The sequence below is a fragment of the Gossypium raimondii genome, chromosome 9 (assembly GCF_025698545.1).
Source record: "Gossypium raimondii isolate GPD5lz chromosome 9, ASM2569854v1, whole genome shotgun sequence".
Lineage (NCBI taxonomy): Eukaryota > Viridiplantae > Streptophyta > Magnoliopsida > Malvales > Malvaceae > Gossypium > Gossypium raimondii.
Genome location: NC_068573.1, coordinates 26888762 through 26904664, shown reverse-complemented (window position 1 = coordinate 26904664; position 15903 = coordinate 26888762). Strand labels below are relative to the sequence as shown.

The 15903-nt window shown below is 35.2% G+C and overlaps 1 pseudogene; it reads left to right on the top strand.

Moving 5' to 3' along the window:
- Positions 1-12014: 12014 nt before the first annotated feature.
- Positions 12015-12115, top strand: LOC128032945 (small nucleolar RNA R71; annotated as a pseudogene).
- Positions 12116-15903: the final 3788 nt, after the last annotated feature.

Genomic DNA, 15903 nt, shown 5'->3' with positions numbered 1-15903 from the left:
TGTTTAATAGTGTTTTGGTCATATGAATGCATGTGGGAATGTTGTGTCTTGGTGTGCAAGATTTGGGTATGTGATGGCTTGTTTTTGGGATTAAAAATAGAGCACATGGCCTAGGACACGGGCTGTCACACGACCGTGTGCCTCACACGGCCACCCCATACGATCGTGTGTCCTTTCTATTTTAGGTGCAGGTTTCACACGGTCTATGACATGACCGTGTGTCTCAAAACAATTTGTCACTCAGTTTGGCACACGACCTGCGACATGGCCACGTGACCCTTTTTCGAATGCACACATGGTCTGGAACATGGAAGCGTGTCCCTACTTTAAATGTCTACAAGGTCAAGGATATGTCACACGACCTGGCCAAACGGCCGTATGACGCCTGTTTCCAAAAATTTTGATTTTTTTCCAAAATTTCCTGTTTTGTTTCAAATTGATCCTAGAAGGTTCCCAAACTATTTTTAGGACCCCGTAGAGTTGATTTAAGGCCCGTAAGTGTATTGTATGCTATAAATGGAATGTGTAAATGATTGTTATAATTACAATTAAATAAAAGTTCTGTTTGAAATCAAATGTTCTTAATGTTCTGAATTGTACTGTAATACTCTGTAACTCTAATTTGGTGATGGATACAGGTTAGAGGTGTTACACTTCCTAACTCCAAGTAAACCGGACAATGTTTCCTTTACATGCATTACATGCATTTCTTGGATGTAATACCATGGAATCATAGCAAGTTCATGCAACCTCAACATATTTAGTATTTTAGGGTTTTAAGTGCAGAAACTTACTTGATGTTTTCAATTCTTCTCCACTTAGCTTTTCCTTGCACCATAGCTTTCATTCTCCTAATAGTTAAGAGAGGCAACCAATTCATGGGTTAAACTCAGAAATCCAAGTTTGAAATTAATTTTTCTAGAAACATACGGAATCTTTAAAATGGTTTCTGGAAGACCTTAACTTTGATCCTTAAATATCGTTTCTGTAACACCCCTAACCCGTATTCATCGCCGGAACAAGGTTACGAAGCATTATCGGACTAACAAAATAAGAAACCATTTAATTCATACAACAACCCAAACATCATCTAATTATAATCAAATACATTCATAATATCCCTTAATCGAGTCCTCGAGGCCCTAAAAATACTATAGAAACAATCTGGGACTAAATCGAAAACATTTGGAAATTTTAGAAAGAAGTTGAAAAACTTAGACTGCAGGGGTCATACAGCCGTGTAGCCAAGCCGTGTGACTCACACGGCTAAGACACATGCCTGTGTCTCAGGCCATGTGGACATTCGAAATAGGGGCACACGACCGTTTCCCAGCCTGTGCCCATGCCCGTGTAACTCACTCACTTGGTCACACGGCCAAGCCACAAGCCCGTGTGTCAGGCCATGTGCTAGGCTGTGTAACAACCTGACTTGCATGCCTTGAACCTGCAGGGGACACACGGCCGTGTCGCATGGCCATGTGCTACACATAGCAGAGTCACACACCAGTGTCCCAGGCCATATGGCCTCAAAATCAACCTTAAAACACAAGTTTACCATTTCAAATTGTTTGGACCTTAAGAAACTCAAATACTAATCAAAATACGAAATCAAAATGATATTAATCAGGTAAAAAACACATCAAAACCAACCAAGTATGTGCCTAACCAATGTACCCTCATTGGTACCATAATTATATACGAATTTACCTCAAAATACACATTAATTCAATTCATTAATTCATTCAAGTAATACCAAATCAATATACCTAATAAAATTACCACAATCATAGCAATTCAAATATATATAAGCCACACATACTAGCATAACATTTATACCTCATTCTCATACCATTTGTAAATTGGTAATTAGCACAAAATATCATTCATAACATTTACATAAACCAAACATTAACCAAAATAGCACAAGAGCCTATACATGCCATATAATTTGAATTTAACGTTTCAAAAACTACCGAGATAAACTGGATAGTGTGACTTGAATGCCGATCCGATCGTCCAACCTTTCGAAAATCTACAATGACATTAAACAACACAAGTAAGCTTAATAGAGCTTAGTAAGTTTGACGAGTTAAATGATAAATCTTACCGAACTAACTATAATAATTCAAACAATAAAATCATCAAAGAGAACTCCTTATCATTCACAACTTCAATCGATAAATACATCCGTATTCAAATCAATACAAAAATAACTAACATGTCTTTCAAATTCATTAAACAAGTTACCTTACTGAGATTTTCCATCCGAAGAACAACTTACGGGTAAGAGTACATCATCAACAGAAGCTCATAAAAGCTGATCCTCCCGAATATGCTAATAGAAGCTCGAAAGCTGAACAGAAGCTCGTAAGAGCTTATCCACCCAATCACACCAAAAAGAAAGTAAAACACGAGAGTTCACAACAAATTTTGAACCTCGGTTTACTTGGGTAAAATTCCAATATCTCCCTCCAATACCATTTCCATTCCAAACCCCCGTTAAACACCAAATCCCGAATGTACTCAAATCCCGCGTTCAATTCAAGCCGAATATCCAATTCAATATTATAATTCAAATAATAATTCATTTCAAACAATAGAATATATACATAATACCAATCACCAATTATTAAAAATGTTCAATTTTAACCATACGAACTTACATGGACCGAATTGTAGTAATTGTAGAAGTTTAGGACTATTCCACTATTTTTCTTTTCCACAGTATCTACGGATCTTGATATAAATATAAAATTACTCATTAATTAGCATATTTTTCATTTCCAATCCATTTTACAATTAATACCCTTTTATTTTTAAAATTTGCATAATTACCCCAAACTTTTACCTTTTTAATTTAGTCCCTTAACTCAAATTCATCAAATTAACTAATTTTCTCAAATCAATAATCTATCCAAAAATTCTAGGCCCTCAAATAGCCCCTAATAAACCTAAAATTTACTATCAAACCCTAATGTTTTGACATTCTCATAATTTAATCCTAAAATCAAAATTTAACAAAAATCACTTTACAAAATCATCATAGAACACAATCAAAGCTCCAAATACATGATATTCATAAAAAACATCCAATATTCATCAATGGAAACTTCTAAAAATTTTAACAGAATAAAAAATGAAGGTACGGGCTAGCTGGACCTAGTTCCAATGATCTCAAAAACAGAAAAAAATAACAAGAAACGAGTAAGAAATTCACTCACATGCATAACAATTTGCTTGGCTGATTCTCCTAGCTTGACAAACCATGATTTTGGCTATGGTCATGTAAAATAAAGAAGAAACCTATTTCTTTTTACTTAATTTTGTTTTAATTTGAACTAAATTACAAGTTTGCCAATATAATTTCATTATTTTTGTCATTTTCCATCAATTTTTCGTCCCTCTATATTATTTAGGGTTTAATTATCACTTAAGTCCTTCCTCAATTAATAATTACACCATTTCATCACCTAATTGCTATGATTAGCAACTTTTGCACCTTTTTTAATTTAGTCCTTTTTCTTTAATTAACTAACTAAAAATTAATATTTCTTAACTAAATTTTAATACGACTATAATGACTCTATAAATATAATATTTATGAGTCGAAACGACAGAAACTTGTGGTCCCAAAACCACTCTTCTGTCACCACTGAAAATCGGGATGTTACTACTCTTCCCCCTTAGGAAATTTCGTCCTCAAAATTGTTACTTGAAAATAGATTCGAATATTGTAATCTCATTGATTCTTTAGTTTCACAATTAGCTTCTTTAGAACCATGATGATGCCACAATACTTTTACTAACGGAACTCATTTATTTCGTATTTCTTTGACTTCCCAAGCTAAAATTCTCACTGGTTCCTCCGAATACATCAAATCTGACTATAGCTCAATCTCACTATGAGGGATCACATATGAAGGATCAGATCTGCACCGTCTCAGCATCAATATGTGGAACACATTATGGATTTTCTTTAGTTCAGAGGGCAAAGCTAATCTATAAGCTACATGGCCGATTCTTTCAACACTTTCATACGGTCCGATAAATCTCGAACTCAACTTTCCTTTCCCGTCGAACCATAACACTTTCTTCCACGGAGAGACTTTTAAGAATAATTCTATATCTTTTCTTTAAAGATTTGCGTACAATTTCTAATGATCAGATGCAGCCTTCAAAATATCCCAAATAATTCGAACTTTTTTTTCTAATTTTTAGATCAAATCAACTCCCACCATTTTGGATTCACTCAATTCAAACCAATACAACAGTGTTTTACATTTTCTCCCTTAAAGAGCTTCAAACGGTGCCATTGTTATACTGGATTGATAACTATTATTATAAGCAAATTTTGCTAACGATAGATACTTTTCCCAGCTACCTTCAAATTAGAGTATACAACATCTCAACATATCGTTCAGAATTTGAATCACTCGTTATACAATGCATCATACAGATATGTCATGGTATCATGTATAATCAGTATAGTGTATATAGCACGCTCAACATACAGACATACATAGGTATCTTATATAGGCATATAACAGTCTTACAATCATTACAGTCAATTAGAGGTCTAGGTAAACTTACCGACCCTACAGTAGGTCCACAGTTGACTCGGGAGACCTGTGCACCTTAGCAGTCAAACAGTGAAAATGGGCCCACGACCCACATTACATGCCCATGTGGGCCAACACGCCCGTGTTGAGAGACCCCCTTGGCTGGCCACACACATGGCAAATTTGAGAGATTCAACTTTGCTAAAAATAGCCTGGGCTAAATCTTTAAAGCCACATTTTTTGGAGGGGTTTGAATTCAAGGTTGGAAGTTCTTCAAGGGCTTCTTTGCAAGCTTATTTAGTAAGCTAAAATGCTGATTTGTGACAGCATATCGACAGTTCGGGGCAGCCCAATTGGTGGTTGGTTCGGTTCACTAAATTCGGTTCAACCAATGCGATTCAATTGGACCCTTTTTTTCCATAATTAATTAATAATAATTTATTTAGCCCAAATTAAATTGGGAATAAATTAAAATTAATTATATTATGAATTAACACACATTTTTAGACCATCTTAGGCTGGAAATAAATTTGCCTCGATGCTTCAAATTGCTTCTCGGTTTTATTCTTCGAGCATTGTTTGCTGAGCCAATTTTGGCCCTTTGTGCAAATCTGTCGAAAATAGTCAAATTAATCAAAATTAACTATAAAATTAATTAAAATTCATCATGTTCATATTTTTAACATAATTTAATTATTTTATAATATTTAATTATTTTTTTACAAGAATTTAACCGAAATAGCATGATTTTAAGTTAAAAAGGGCATGTAAAAACACATAAATTTTCGTGTTTCCACACCCTTAAACTTAATTCATTACTCATCCCGAGTAATGCACAAATTTGAAAAGAATTTTCTCGGAAACACTTTTTGAAAAACTCCTTCAAAACCACATTCTTCCCAAAATCATGAAATCAATATACTTATGCTCAAAAACAAGAAATTTGATAATTATGCTACTCAAGTATATATATCGTTCAAATTAATCTCAACAATTACTACAATAGCAAAATTAGACTAAATGTTTCTTAATAAAGACATGTTAATCCCTACCAATTTGATTTTAATCCCTTATTCAAAATTAAATTGCAATCATTAAGCTTAACTGATGTCTTCATATGTTGAACAGAGCAATTTCTCTCCACTAATGTAGGTAACATTGGAACTTTGAATCAATAGATCTTTAACAAGGTTGTAACATGGCTGGGCTTAGGGGTAGGTAAAAGATAGATAATTTTAGGTTTAAAAAAACCCTAGACTCAGCTTGTATCGGACCTTTCAAATAATTACCTTCAATACATCAACTTTTCTTTCCTTTTCACATGCTCTTTAGTGCAATTTACTTCAAGTACATATGTTTTTTTTCCGAGTATTTTACTGCATGTACTACAATTTTTAGAGCATTTCATACTTCTTTGCAACTCCCCCAAACTTATTTTCAAAGAATACTCTGAATAGTACTGAGTCTAGTGTTTGGGACATTTTTAAGATAATTAAGAAAAGTGATGGCTAACTTTGTAAGGGTTCAAATAAAATTAGGCCATAAAGTCTCAAAGTTGGGTTTCAAAGGATAAAAATTTCATCATGGTTGGCTTGAAAGGCTCAAACGGTCCAAACAATAGTTGCCTAAATCATTTTCAACGTTCCATGCTTCCTAGGATTTCGCCTCAAGAAACTACTAAGTCAATTCTAAAGACTTAAACTTTCATGCATGCCTAACTTTCCTAAAGAACTAAAATTTTATGGTATGATTTGCATGCTTTATTAGAAATACATTTCATGTCATTATTAAGCTAACATAACAATTTATTGAAATAATCAAACTTTATTCATACTTAAATTTAGCATACTTAAAAAAATTCAAATTTATTGAACAAAAACATATCATATTCATAATTAAAAGAAAAATTTTATTCTGAGTGGAAATAATTTCAATTTTCGGTCCCCCCAACTTAAAATGAACAATGTCCTCATTATTTAAAGTGAATAGAAACTATATACCAGGTAGGATTCCAAAAAAGAGGAGGTGAGTCAATTTGACTGCTTAAGTACCAAGCTCTTCCTAGATCCAATCCTAAACATGTATATACCTATTGCCACACTTTAGACTTTACTACTTGTCCATATTTACTTTTGATTCCCATCTCTTATTTTATTCTGCAGAAATAAAAAATTCCTAATTAATCCTAATTCTAAGCTTAAGTTGATAAAAAATAATATATAAATTATAAATAATATAATTATATATTAAATTTTATCAAATTATTAATAATATTAAAGATATTTATTCTAGATGCTTTTTGAAAATATTCACAAAGAAAGGCACCTAGTTTTTTTATTTACGAAAAGAGCAACAAAATTTTAAAAATAATTCAATTAAGTCCCTAGACTTAATGAAAATTTAAAATTGAGTTACAAATTAAAACTTGGATCAAAATTGACCCTTTTATTTTAAACTAAAAATTTATTTTTCCATTTACGGGATAATTTCTTGGAAAATTATGTCAAAATAAATTCCTAAGAAAGATTGGAGGGGTCACAAACAGTCCCACTTAAGTTCCAATCTCCTAGACATAATTTATTTAAACATACTTTACCTAAAAATACACCCTAAATCATTTATTCAAAAAGAAAAATGAAAAATTAAGTATCTGATAAAATGAACGAGATTTTATCCCGTTCAATTTTATCTCCCCAATAATGTTTCAGGCGCTGAGCATTAACTCAAAAATTACCTCCCTTACGTTGGAGTTCAAAAACTTCATATGGATAGACTTGATGAATCATTAATGGACCAGACGAACGTGATTTTAGCTTACCTGGAAAGAACTTCAATCTGGAATTGAACAACAAGACTTGCTAATCTGCTTCAAATTCTCGAACTCGACTGTGGTTCTCATGCCATTTCTTGAGTCTTTCTTTAAGTAATTTGGCCTTTTCATATGAGAACATTCGGAACTCTTCTAACTCATTGAGTTGGAACATCCGTTTCTCTTTCGCGAGCTTAGGATCCAAATTAAGCTATTGAAGAGCCCAGTAAGCTTTGTGCTCTAACTCCAATGGTAGATGGCAGGCTTTCCCAAAGACCAACCTATAGGGTGACATCCCTAACGGTGTCTTGTATGTTGTTCTATAAGCCCATAAAGCATCATCTAATCTTGTGGACCAATCTCGTCGGTTCGGGCAGACTACCTTCTCAAGTATGCCTTTGATCTCCTTATTTGCCAGTTCAGCTTGCCCATTTGTCTGCGGATGGTAAGCTGTTGCAACCTTGTGTTTCACTCTGTGCTTGTCTAATAACCATTTTAACCACTTGTTCACAAAGTGGGATCCTTCATCAATGATGATAGCTCTTGGGGTTCCAAACCTTGTGAACACATGCTTCTGTAGAAACTTCATCACAACCTTAGCATCGTTTGTCGGATATGCCTCAGCCTCAACCCACTTAGACACATAGTCTACTACTACTAGTATGTACTTGTGACCACAAGAATGGAGGAAAAGGACCAAGAAAGTCAATACCCCATACATCGAACAACTCTACCTCAATGATGTTTGTTCGAGGCATCTCATTTCTGTTGGTGACATTTCCAACCCTTTGACATCGATCACAGCTCTTCACGTAACCATATGCATCCTTGAATAGTGTTGGCCAAAAGAATCCAGCTTGCAATACTTTGGCCGTTGTACGTGTACCTCCGAAGTGTCCCCCACTTAGAGCTGAGTGAAAGTGGTATAAAATCTTCGGTATTTCATCTTTTGCCACGCATCTCCTGATCATCTGATCTGCACACTTTTTAAACACATATGGCTCTTCCTAGAAATAGTACTTCACATCGTGAAGAAACTTTTTTCCTTTGTTGATACGTCTTATCAATTGGTATCAAAACACAAGCTAAATAGTTAGCAATATCAGTAAACCAAAGGGTATTATGGACATGATTTACCTTCAGGATATGTTCATCTGGAAACGTCTCCTGAATTGATATAAGAGGAGAATTCCCTTCTTGTGGCTCCAATCTGGACAAGTGATCTGCTACTTAATTTTCAACTCCCTTTCGATCTTGAATTTCTAGATCGAACTCTTGAAGTAGAAGTACCCATCGGATCAACCTCGGCTTAGTGTCTTTCTTCACAAGTAAATACTTAATTGTCGAGTGGTCCGTATAGACAGTCACTTTGGTACCTACCAAATAAGATCGAAACTTGTTGAAAGCAAACACAATAGCAAGTAACTCTTTTTCTATTACCATATAATTCAGTTGAGCTCTTGTTAGGGTTTGACTTGCGTAGTAGATGGGATGAAAAACTTTGTTCCTTCACTGGCCCAAGACAGCTCCAATTGTGAAGTCACTTGCGTCACACATCAATTCGAATGGAAAATCCCAGTCTGGTGTGACAATTATGGGTGTTGTGACTAATTGACTCTTCAAATCGTTGAAGGCTTTTAAGCATTCCTCATCAAACTTGAATATAGAGTCCTTCTCCAATAATTTGCATAAGGGCTTAGCAACTTTGGAGAAGTCCTTGATAAATCTTCGATAAAAATCAATGTGGCCTAAAAAGCTCCTAACACCCTTTACAGATGTTGGAGGTGGGAGTTTCTCAATAACGTCTACCTTTGCTTTGTCTACCTCGATCCCATGTCTCATTATCCGATGCCCTAGAACAACTCCTTCTCGTACCATAAAATGACACTTTTCCCAGTTGAGTACGAGATTCGTTTCTTCGCATCGCTTTATTACCTTAGTTAGATTGGCTAAGCAATCATCGTAAGTATCTCCAAATACTGAAAAATCATCCATAAAAACTTCCAAATATTTCTCAACCATGTCAGTAAAAATAGACATCATACATCTTTGAAATGTAGCAGGTGCATTACATAAACCAAATGGCATGCGTCTAAATGCAAACGTACCATACAGGCAGGTGAATGTCATTTTGTGTTGATCTTCGGTGCCACTATAATCTAATTATACCTTGAGTATCCATCGAGAAAATAGTAGTAATCTCGTCCTACGAGTCTATCCAGCATTTGGTCCAAGAACGGCAAAGGAAAGTGATCTTTCCTAGTCGCCTTGTTCAGCTTCCGGTAATCGATGCAGATTCTCCATCTCGTAATTTTTCTTGTCGGTATCAACTCATTGTTTTCATTCTCTACGACCGTGATACCTCCTATTTTTGGCACGCACTGGACCAGGCTTACCCATGAACTATCTAAGATGGGATAGATGATATAGATGATATCCGCATCTAACCACTTGATGATCTCTTTTTTTACTACGTCTTTTATGATGGGGTTCAGTCTCCGTTGTCCATCGATTGTCCCTTTTTTGCCATCTTTCAGGATAATCTTGTGCATGCATACAGATGGACTAATGCCGCGAATATCGGCTATGGTTCATTTGATGGCCTTCTTGAATTGTTTCAGAACTAAGATAAGTTTCTCTTCTTGCTTAGTGGTCAATTCTAGTGAAACAATCATAGGCAGAGTAGAAGCATTACCTAAATAAACAAATTTTAAATGAGGAGGTAATACCTTGAGTTCTAATTTAGGTGGTCCTCGATTGATGCTTTTTGTTGATAATAGTCCCTCTTTTCTAACTCCAAAGATTCAAAATGGGATTGTGGATTAAATCCCCTTTGATTAGCTTCTAGCAAAGCTAAGTATTTATCCTCCTCTTCATCATTTGGAGGATCCAATGTCAAAATTCTTTCCAGTGGGTCCTCAACAGAGTTGAGTTCCTTCTCCACTATTAAATCCTCTAAATCAAACACTGCAGAGCAATCATCCATTGTGTCAGGAAATCGCATAGACTTAAAGACGTAAAATGTTACATGATCATCCTGAACACGCATAGTGAGCTCGCTCTTCTGCACATCAATAAGGGTCCTTCCAGTTGCTAGGAACGGTCTTCCTAGGATGATTGGTACTCTTTCTCTGCTTCAAAATCTAGAATTACAAAGTCAGCAGGAAAGATAAACTTATCTACACGTACCAATACGTCCTCAATTTTTCCTTCTAGATGTGCTAAGGATCGATCTGCTAGTTGAAGCGTAACTGTAGTTGGTCTAACTTCTCCTATCCCCAACTTCCTAAATATTGACATAGGCATCAAGTTGATACTTGCACCTAAGTCACATAATGCCTTACCACAATATGTTGCTCCAATGTTGCACGGTATGGTAAAACATCCAAGATCCTTCAATTTTGGGGGTAGTTTGTCTTGAAGATATGCACTACATTCCTTCGTCAGAGCTACCGTCTCAAATTCTCCAAGTCTTCATTTCTTAGACAAGATATCTTTCATGAACTTGACGTAGTTCGGCATTTGCTCAAGTGCTTCAACCAACGAGATGTTGATGTGAAGTTGCTTGAGTACGTCAAGGAACTTCTTGAATTGAATCTCCTGCTTCTGTTTCTGAAGTCTTTGAGGGTAGGGTGGTGGTGGCTTCATTATTGCGACTGATTCTGGTTGATTCGTATTTGGTGACAATTTTGCATCTAACGACATTGTTACTTGATCAGAATTAGCTGGCCCTGAGGTTACTTTGTCGGGTTTTGTAGATTTTGGTTTTGGTGAAACTGGAATTTCAACACTTGGTTGAACTTCTTCTGAATCTTGAGCATCAGCTGGCTCCTTTTCAACTTCGACAATGTTGGGCTCTACTGTCTTTCCGCTCCTCAATGTCAACGCTTTACAATGTTCCTTCCCCAGATTTCTTGGATTCTCCGTGTCACTAGGTAGAGCACCTTGTGGTCGGTTCTTGAGTTCAGTAGCAAGCTGGCCCACTTGATTCTCCAAATTCCTTAGAGTGGTATCATTTTCCGCCATGTATGCCTTCAATAGATTCTCTAAGCTATTGGATGGTTCCGCTTGGGTTGGTTTCTGAACTTGTTGGGGAAACTAGGCGGCTGAGTTGGTCTAGGTTGGGCGTAAGTGTTACTGGTTCCAGCCCCTTGGTTACTCTAGGAAAAATTCGGGTGATTTCGCCACGATGAGTTATAAAAGTTGGATTGTAGTCCTTGCCTCCTTTGATTTTGGTTTTGGTTACCCATGTAATATACGGATTCGGGATTTGATGGACATTCTTCAAACAAATGTCCTTCCCCATAATACACACAGGCTATATTCTCAAATTGGTTAGGTGGTTGGGCTGCAAAACTGTTAGACCCATTAGTGGTAAGATTCTTAAGCATTAAAGATATTGAAGATACCTGAGATGCGAGTGAAGTGAGAGTGTCCACTTCATGTATTCCAGTGACTCATCTTCCTGACGCTGCTCGATTGGTTGGCCATTGATAATTGTTGCTAGCAATCCTCTCAATAATTTCGTAAGCCTCATTATAAGACTTAGAAAGGAGAGCACCATTAGCAGAGGTGTCCACTACCATCCTCGTGTGAGCGTTGAGACCATTATAGAATGTCTCAAGTTGAATGCAGTGTGGGATTCCATGTGAAGACACTTTCGTAATAACTCTTTGTATCTTTCCCATGCCTCATACAGGGACTCATCAGCCATTTGTTTGAAGGTAGTGATCTCATTCCTCAACTTGGCATTCTTGCTCGGTGGGAAATACGTCATGAGGAATCTCTCAGCTAACTCTTGCCATGTAGAAATGGAGTTCGGTGGCAATGAGTTCAACCAGGCACAAGCTCTGTCCCTTAGTGAATATGGGAACAACTTCAGTCATAATGCATCTTCGGGTACTCCATCTAACTTGAAAGAATCGCTCACTTCCATAAATAGTCTTAAGTGAAGATGAGGATCTTCAGTAGGCATTCGACTAAATTGGCCCACAGTCTGAAGCATCTGGAACATGACTAGCTTCAGATTGAATTGTTGTGCCTCGATTTTGGGTCTCCTAATACTCGGATTAAGATCATTAAATACTATCATGGCATACTATCGTAAAGCTCTATCCCTATCATTAGCAATAAGGATAGGATTCTGAGCAAGGTTTGCTCTATTTCTTTGATTCATATTCTCAAAGTTTATCTCTTCGGTCCTTCTTTGGTTCACTTGTCTTCTTTGCTATCGAATGGTTCATTCTATTTCAGGGTCCACAGGGAGTAAGTCAATAATCTGGTCAATACTCATAAACACCTGAAATAATCACAGAAAGATTAAGTAAGTAAATATTTAAATAGGAAAATAAATAAACCAAAATGTAAAAATAGATTCACAAATAATGGTTTTTTTTGAAACAGTCCTCGGCAACGGCGCTAAAAACTTGGAATGACAAAAATGTGCAAGTGTACACAATCACAACAAGTAATAAAGTGACAAGTAAATGTTGAGTTATCGTACCCATAGGGACTGTAAAAAGGAATATTTATGAAATTAATGTTAAAACACTTTGGTGATGGAAATTATTTTGGTTTAAAGATGATTAAAACTAATGGTTAAAACTAAGTAAAAAAATTTAAAAACAAAAATGTTCTAATGCACGATTTCAAATAAGGTTTAATCAAGATGAAATAATTGTGTTGGATTAATTACATTCCTTTAACTTAGAATTATTAAACTTATGTTTATCTTGCTACTAACAAATTCACGGAACTCGGTAATTTGCTAACTCATCGCTCATACATACTTATTAAATTAATCAATCTCTTAAACATTTTCAATGTCAATCCAAGCAATTAATCAATCTTCACAAGCATATAAAAGATCAAGTGAGGTAATAGAGTATTTCTACCTTGAAACAGTTTAATCACAATAATCTTGCAAGTTATGCAAGGCATATGTATCGCCAAATACAATGCTAAATTAACTTCAGCTACCTTAGAAGAATAAACATGCACTGATTAAGTATTGTGTCGATTAATTACAATTTCAATATGATTTAATAATTAATTCATTAGTTATCTAACAATTAATATTGCAAGAATAACTTAGGCATGATTTTACTTAATCAAGCATCTTACCGAGGCCTATAACAGCACAAACACAATTTCAATAATTCAAGCAGGCAAAATATAATCAACCCAACACGAATTAAATTCAAGCTAGATTGATTAAAATAACCATTTCAATAGCATAAATATTCATAAACATGTTTGTCAAAACAACAACGAAATTTAAAGAGATAGGGAACAAGAAGCAAATCCGGTGTTTCTCCGTAGCTTGATTGATTTCTCCGTTCTTCATTCTCCGTTGTCCTCGGCTATCAAGGTGGCTTATGAACACTTTAATTGCTGCTCAACAATGGCTGATGAGGACCTCTTTCCCAAGAGAAGAAATCGACACTTGAACAAAAGGGAAAATGGGAAGGAAAAGTTGAGAGAAAGTGAGAGAGGAGAAGAGAGAATTAGAGTGTGAGCGATGAGTTGAATGATCAAAAAGGGTTGGATTTTATAGCTGATTGTGGCTGCTAAAAATAGCAAATTCCATCAGCCAAAGAGATCCCCCTTGGCTGGCCACACAAATGGCAAAGTTGAGAGATTCAACTTTGCTCAAAATAGCCTGGGGCAAATCCATAAAGCCACATTTTTTGGAGGGGTTTGAATGCAAGGTTGAAAGTTCTTCAAGGGATTCTTTGCAAGCTTATTTAGTCAGCTAAAACTCTGATTTGGGTCAGCATATGGATGGTTCTGGGTAGCCCAATTGGCAGCTGGTTCGGTTCACTAGATTCGGTTCAACCAAAGCGATTCAACTAGACCCTTTTTTTTCCATAATTAATTAATAATAATTTATTTCGCCCAAATTAAATTGGGAATAAATTAAAATTAATTATATTATGAATTAACACACATTTTTGGACCATAATTAACACACATTTTTGGACCATCTTAGGCTGGAAATAAATTTTCCTCGATGCTTCAAATTGCTTCTCGATTTTATTCTTCGAGAATTGTCTGCCGAGCCAATTTTCGCCCTTTGTGCGAATCTATCGAAAATAGTCAAAATTAATCAAAATTAAATATAAAATTAATTAAAATTCATAATGTTCATATTTTTAACATAATTTAATTATTTTATAATATTGAATTATTTTTTGACAAGAATTTAACCGAAATAGCATGATTTTAAGTTAAAAATGGCATGTAAAAACACATAAATTTTCATATTTGCACACCCCCAAACTTAATTCATTGCTCGTCCCGAGTAATGCACAAATTTGAAAAGAATTTTCTCGAAAACACTTTGAAAAACTCCTTCAGAACAACATTCTTCCCAAAATCATGAAATCAATATACTTATGCTGAAAAATAAGAAATTTGATAATTATGCTACTCAAGTATATATATCGTTCAAATTAATCTCAACAATTACTACAATATTAAAATTAGACTAAATGTCTCTTAATAAAGACATGTTAATCCCTACCAATTTCATCCTTAGGAAATTTGACCATTGGTTAAGTTGGTGGACAAAATGGGTATGGTTAGGCATGTTTCCAAAGTTTTTCATTAAGGGCATTTTGGTCATTTAGTTATTAAAATGAATTTTTACGTGGAGAAAATTACATGGAGAAACCATGGCTAGGGTTTTTCAAGCTTCCAAGCTCGATTGTAAGTCCGTTCTATCCCCATTTTTAATGATTTTTACGTTTTTGAAATCCTCGTAACAAGATTTACTTATTTTTACCATTGTATTGAACTAGGGTTTGTGTTTAAAAATTTACCCATGAATAATATGCATGTATTTTGATGTTTTATGGAAGAATATGAATGTTTGGAGTCTGATAAACGATTTGTACTAAGTAATTTTCGATGAAACTGCCTAAAAGAATTAATTTGTAAAAGTTATAAAATATGTCACAAGTGTGTGAATAAGTGAGTATTCTGGACTGCTATAGTTATGAAAATGTTTCAGCTAGGCCTAAAATGCAAGGAAATTGAATAAAAATTATTTTACGAGCCTAGGGGCAAAATTGTAATTTTGTGAAACTTTAGGGCCAAAAATGTAATTTTTCCAAAGTATGATTTTTGGACTGGAATGAATAGTGTGAATTGTATATAAGTTAAATGTATTGTTATAAATCAAGAAAGATGAGAAATTGAAATTGATCGATAAAAAGAAAAGTCAGAAAAAGTGAAAAAATCCCGAATGAACCTTTGGAATAAAAAGGGATACGAATGAAGTGACAGAAATGATCACATGTGTGGCGCGGATTGTGTGTAGGCCACTATGTAAAAGTGAAAGTGATGGTCACGTGTGTAGTACTATGTGCAGGCTACTACGTGTACCGAAATGATAGGTCGCATGTGTAGTACTATGTGCAGGATACTATGCGTACCAGATAGTTTCGATCACGTGTGTAGTACTATGTGCAGGCTACTACGTGTATCGGATGGTAATGCTCACATGTGTAGTACTATGTGCAGGCTACTATG